This window comes from Equus quagga, chromosome 15 (assembly GCF_021613505.1).
Source record: "Equus quagga isolate Etosha38 chromosome 15, UCLA_HA_Equagga_1.0, whole genome shotgun sequence".
Lineage (NCBI taxonomy): Eukaryota > Metazoa > Chordata > Mammalia > Perissodactyla > Equidae > Equus > Equus quagga.
The window spans coordinates 47,315,942-47,322,628 of NC_060281.1; positions in this window are offsets into that span (position 1 = coordinate 47,315,942).

Below are 6,687 nucleotides of genomic sequence, written 5' to 3' on the forward strand. Positions count from 1 at the left end.
TGGAAGCAACCTAAGTGCCCGTGAACAGATGAATGGATAAAGAAGATGTGGTACATATATACAATGGAATACTACTCAGCTGCAAAACAGAACAAAATCATTCCATTTGCAATAACATGGATGGACCTTGAGGGAATTATGTTAAGTGAAAAAAGCCAGCTAGAGAAGGATAATCTGTGTATGACTCCACTCATATGAGGAATTTAAAAATGTGGACTAAGAGAACAGTTTAGAGGATGCCAGGGGAAAGGTGGGGTTGGGGTTGGGCACAAAGGGTGAAGTGGTGCACCTACAACACGAATGACAAACATTAACGTACAACTGAAATTTCACAAGATTGTAACCTATCATTAACTCAATAAAAAATAAATACATACATATTTTAAAACCAAAAAAAAAAAAAAAGAAAGAAAACATGAAGGTCAGAAGGCAGTGAGATGACATACTCAAAGTGCTGAGAGAAAGATTGTCAACCAGGAATTCTATATCCTTCAAAAATGAAAGAGAAATTAAGACATTCCCAGATAAATGAAAGCAGAGGGCGTCCATCACTAGCAGATCTTCCCTACAAGAAATGCTAGAGGGAGTCCTTCAGGCTGAAATGAAAAGACACTGCCTAGTAACTCAAATCCACATGAAGAAATAAAGATCACAAAGAAAGGTAACTACACAGGTAAATATAAAAGGCAACATAATTCTTTGTCTTAAAGCTTTTCCTTTGTTTGATTTAAAAGACAACTATATAAAGCAATAATTATGAATCTGTGTGTTGATGGGTATAAATGTATAGAGATGTATTTGTATAACAACGGTACAAACGAGGGGGGAAGAAAGGGACCTTACAGGAGAAGAACTTTTGTATACTGTTGAAATTAGGTTGATATTAAACCAAACTAGACCTGGATATTAATCTGGGGATTAATTATAATCCCCAGGGTAGCTACTAATAAAATAACTAAAAATATATGTAGTAAAAGGATGTTAAAATAGAACATAAGAAAATCTATTTAATGCAAAAGAAGGCTATAATAGATGAAGAGATGAACCAAAAATGACACAATACATATAGATACAAAGGCAAATTGGCAGACGTAAATCCTATCTTGTCAGTAATTACAGTAAATATACATGGAGTAAACACTCTAAACAAAAGGTGGATATTGGTAAAATGGATTTAAAAAATAATCCAGGTATATGTTTTCTACATTTAGATTCAAATACATAAATAGCTTGAAAATAAAAGGATGGCAAAAAAAATACTGGGCAAAAGTTAACCAAATGAGAGCTGTCATGGCTTTATTAATTATAGACGAACTAGGCTTTAAGACAAAAATAGTTACTAAAGAAAAAGAAGGGCATTTTCTAAAGATGAAAATCTCAGTCCATCAAGAGGATATAACCAATACAAACATATATGTACCTACAAATACAGCCCCTAAAATACGTGAAGCAAAAACTGACGTTCTTTTCAAAATGGAGAGAACAACTAGAAAACAAGAAAATAGACCTGAATAGCAATATAAACCAACTAGATCAAACAGATACCCACAGAACTCTCCACCCAACAGCAGCAGAATAGAATACACGTTCTTCTCGATGACACACGGAACAAGTTCCCAGAGAAGGCATTTTATCTAGGATAGAACTAGGCCAAAACGTCAAGCCTCAATGAATTTAAAAGGATTGAAATCATATAAAGTATTTTTTCTGACCACAATGAAATGAAATTAGAAATGAATAACAGAAGGAATTTGTCACATATACGTGGAAATTAAACGTGCTCCTGAATAACCAGTGGATCAAAGAAGAAATCATGGGGGAAATTAGAAAATACTTTGAGAGGAAAGAAAACAAAAACACAACATAAAACTTATAGGATGCAGCCAAAAAAGTTCTTAGGAAGAAATTTATATCTGTAAATGCCCATATTAAACAAGAAGAAATATCTCATCAATAATTTAACCTCTACCTTAAGAGAGTAGAAAAAGAAGAGCAACCTAAATGCAAAACAAGGAAAGAGAAGGAAATAATAAAGATTAGGGCATAAATAAATAAAAGAGAGAATATAAAAACAATACAGAAAATCAACACCACCAAAAGTAAGTTCCTTGACAAGATTAAAAAATATCACAAACTTCGAGATAGGCTAACCAAGAAAAAAGAGACAACACTCAAATTATTAAAATTAGGACAGAAAGGGAAGACATTATTAACAACCTTACAGAAATAAAAAGAATTATACAGGATTGGGACCGGCCCGGTGGCACAGCAGTTATGTGCGCATGTTCTGCTTTAGCGCCCTGAGTTCGCTGGCTCAGATCCCGGATGCGGACATGGCAGTGCTTGGCAAGCCACACTGTGGTAGGCATCCCACATATTAAGTGGAGGAAGATGGGCACAGATGCTAGCTCAGGGCCAGTCTTCCTCAGCAAAAAGATGAGGATTCGTGGCAGATGTTAGCTCGGGGCAAATCTTCCTCAAAAAAAAAAAATGAATTATACAGGATCAATATGAACAACTGTATTTCAAAGAATTGGATAACTAGGTGAAATGGACAAGTACCTAGAAAGACACAAATAACCAAAGCTAACTCAAGAAAAAATAAAAATCTGAATAGGTCCATAAGGAGAGATATTGAATTAGTATTTATAAAGCTTCCCACAAGGAAAAGTCCAGGTCCTGGTGGTTTCATTGGTGAATTTTATCAAATAGTTTTAAATACAAATACAATACAAATACAGATAATACAAATTCTTCACAAACTCTTTTAGAAAACAGGGCAGAGAGAGAACAGTTCTCAGCTTATTCAATGAGGCCAGGATTACTCTGACACCAAAAGTGGAGACATCCCTAAAAAATAAAAAACAGAAAAGCATATGACCTTCTCTATAGATGCAAAAAGGGCATCTGACTAAATCCAACTGCTTTATGAGAAAAATATTCAACAGACTAGAGATGGAAGGGAGCTTCCTCAACCTGATAAAGGACATCTACCAAAACCCACAGCTGGCATCATACTTAATGATGAAAGACTGAAATCTTTCTCTCTAATATCAGAAAAAAGACAAAGATGTTTACTCTTGCCATTTCTGCTCAACATTGCACTGAAGGTTATAACCAGGGCAATAAGGCCATTAAAAAAAGACGTCTAAATTGAAAAGGAAGAAATAAAACTCTCTCTAACTGAAGATGACACAATCTCTATATAGAAAATGCTAAGATACAGCAAAAAACTATTCGAGCTAATAAATGAGTTCAGCAAGCTTGGAGGATGCAGTATCAACATACACCAAAAATTAATTTTCTTTCTAGCAATGGAAAATCTGAAAATGAAATTAAGGAAACAATTCCATTTAAGGAGTATTAAAAACAATAAAATATTTAGAAGGAAAATTAACAAAAGAAGTGCAAGATTTGTACACTGAAAACTACAAAACATTATTGAAAGAAATTAGAGATGATCTGGGGCCGGCCCCACGGCCGAGTGGTTAAGTTCACGTGCTCCACTCCGGCGGCCCAAGGTTTCACCAGTTCGAATCCTGGGCGCGGACATGGCACCGCTCATCAGGCCATGCTGAGGTGGCATCCCACATGCCACAACTAGAAGGACCCACAACTAGAATATACAACTATGTACTGGGGGGATTTGGGGAGAAAAAGCAGAAAAAAAAAAAAAGAAGATCAGCAACAGTTGTTAGCTCAGGTGCCAATCTTTAAAAAGAAAAAAAGAAATTATAGAAGATCTAAGTAAATGAAAAGATCCTATATTTATAGGTTAAAAAAATTAATATTGTTAAGATGGCAATACCCCCAAATCAATCTACAGAATCAATGTAATCACTATCAGAATCTCAACAGTCTTCTTTGTAGAAATTGGCAAGCTAATTCTAAAATTCCTATGGAATTGCAAGGCACCCAGAATAGATAAAACAATTCTGAAAAACACAAAGTTGATGTACTCACATTTCTTGATTTCAAAACTTAGTAAAAAGTGACAGAAATCAAGACAGTATGGTACTGACATAAGGCTAGATAGATAGATCAATGGAGTAGAATCAAAAGTCCAGAAATAAACTCTTAATTTGTGAGCAATTGATCTGTGACAAGTGTGACAAGACAATTCAATAGAGAAAGAATAGTCTTTTCAACAAAGAGTTGACATTGGATACTACTGAGGCAATTGAATAAATATATGCAAAAAAGTGAATTTGGATCTCTACCTCACATCATATACCAAAATTAACTCAAAAAACCAAAGACCTAAATATAAAACCTAAAATTATAAAACTCTTAAAAGAAAGCATAGATGGGGCTGGCCCCGTGGCCGAGTGGTTAAGTTCACACGCTCCGCTGCAGGCAGCCCAGTGTTTCATTGGTTCGAATCCTGGGCGCGGACATGGCACTGCTCATCATACCACACTGGGGCAGCGTCCCACATGCCATAACTAGAAGGACCCACAACGAAGAATATACAACCATGTACGGGGGGCCTTTGGGGAGAAAAGGAAATAAAAAATAAAATCTTTAAAAAAAAAAAGAAAACGTAGATATGAATCTTTAAGACCTCAGATTAGGCAATGTTTTCTTTTCTTTTTTTTTTGAGGAAGATTAACCCTGAGCTAACATCTGCTGCCAATCCTCCTCTTTTTGCTGAGGAAGATTGGCCCTGAGCTAACATCCGTGCCCATCTTCCTTTACTTTATATGTGGGACGCCTGCCACAGCATGGCTTGCCAAGCGGTGCCATGTCTGCACCCGGGATATGAACCGGTGAATCCCAGGCTGCCAAAGCAGAATGTGTGCACTTAATTGCTGCACCACTGTGCCAGCACCCTAGGCAATGTTTTCCTAGCTACGACACCAAAAGCACAAGCAAAGAAAAAAAAAGACAGATAAATTGAAGTAGATTCCATCTCAAGAAACCACTCTCTGTGCTCATCCATAAGAAGCAACTCCTCATTCACTAGACTTTTAGCATGAGATTGCAGCAATTCAGTCACATCTTAAGGCTCCACTGCAAATTCTAGTTCTCTTGCTATTTCCATCACATCTGCAGTTACTTCCTCTAGTGAAGTCTTGAACCCCAAAGTCAACTATGAGGGTTTGGAATCAACTTCTTTCAAACTCCTGTTAATGTTGATATTTTGACCTCTTCCCATAAATCATGAATGTTCTTAAGGGCATCTAGAATGGTGAATCCTTTCCAGGAGGTTTTCGATTTACCTTGCCCAGATTGATCAGAGGAATCACTGTCTATGGCAGTTATAGCTTTACAAAATGTATTTCTTAAATAATAATACTTGAAAGTCAAAATTACTGCTTGAGCCATGGGGTGCTGAATGGATGTTGTGTTAGCAGGCATGAAAACAACATTAATCTTGTTGTACATCTCCATCAGAGCTCTTGGATGACCAGATGCGTTGTCAATGAGCAGTTGTATTTTGAAAGAATCTTTTTTTCTGAGCAGATCTCAACAGTGGGCTTAAACTATTCAGTAAACCATGTTGTAAACAGACGTGCTGTCATCCAGGCTTTGTTGTTCCATTTTTAGAGTATGGGGAGAGTAGATTTAGCATAATTCCTAAAGGCCCAAGGATTTTCAGAATGGTAAATGAGCAATGGCTTCAACTCAAAGTCACCAGTGCATTATCCTCTAATGAGAGTGAGCCTGTCCTTTGAAGCTTTGAAGCCAGACGTTGACTTCTCCTCTCTAACTATGAAAGTCCTAGATGGCATCTTCCAATATAATTCCAGTGTTTTGTCTGCATTGAAAATCTGTCGTTTCGTGTAGCCACCTTCATTAATGATCTTAGCTAGACCGTCTGGAGAACTTGCTGCAGCTTCTACAGCAGCACTTGCTGCTTCACCTTCATGTTGTGGAGACGGCTTCTTTCTTTAAACCTCATGAACCAACCTCTGCTACCTTCAAACTTTTCTTCTGCAGCTTCCTCGCCTCTCTCAGCCTTCATATAATTGAAGAGAGTTAGAGCCTTGCTTTGGATTAAGATTTGGCTTAAGGGAATGTTGTGGCTGGTTTGACCTTCTTTCCAGACCTCTAAAACTTTCTCCACATCAGCAACAGGCTGTTTCGCTTTCTTAGCATTCGTGTGTTCACTGGAGTAGTACTTTCAATTTCCTTCAAAAACTTCCTTTAAATTCACAACTTGGGGAGCCATTTGGCACAAGAGGCCTAGCTTTCAGCCTCTCTCAGCTTTCAACATGCCTTCCTCATTAAGCTTAATCATTTCCAGCAGTTGATTTAAAGTGGAGACGTGCAACTCTTCCTTTCACTTAAACACTTAGAGGCCATTGTAGGGTTATTAATTGGCCTAATTTCAATATTGTTGTGTCTTAGGGAATAGGGAGGCCTGAGGAAAGGGAGGGAGATATGGGCTGGCCGTTCCGTGGAGCAATCAGAACACACACAACATTTATCAATTAAGTTTGCTGTCTTGTATGGGTGCAGTTTATGACACTACAAAACAAGTACAATAGTAACATAAAAGATTACTGATCACATGGGGCTGGCCCAATGGCTCAGTGGTTAAGTTGGCATGTTCCGCTTCTCGGTGGCCCAGGCTTCACCGGTTCGGACCCCGGGTTCGGACATGGCACTACTTGGCAAAAGCCATGCTGTGGCAGGAGTCCCACATATAAAGTAGAGGAAGATGGACATGGATGTTAGCTC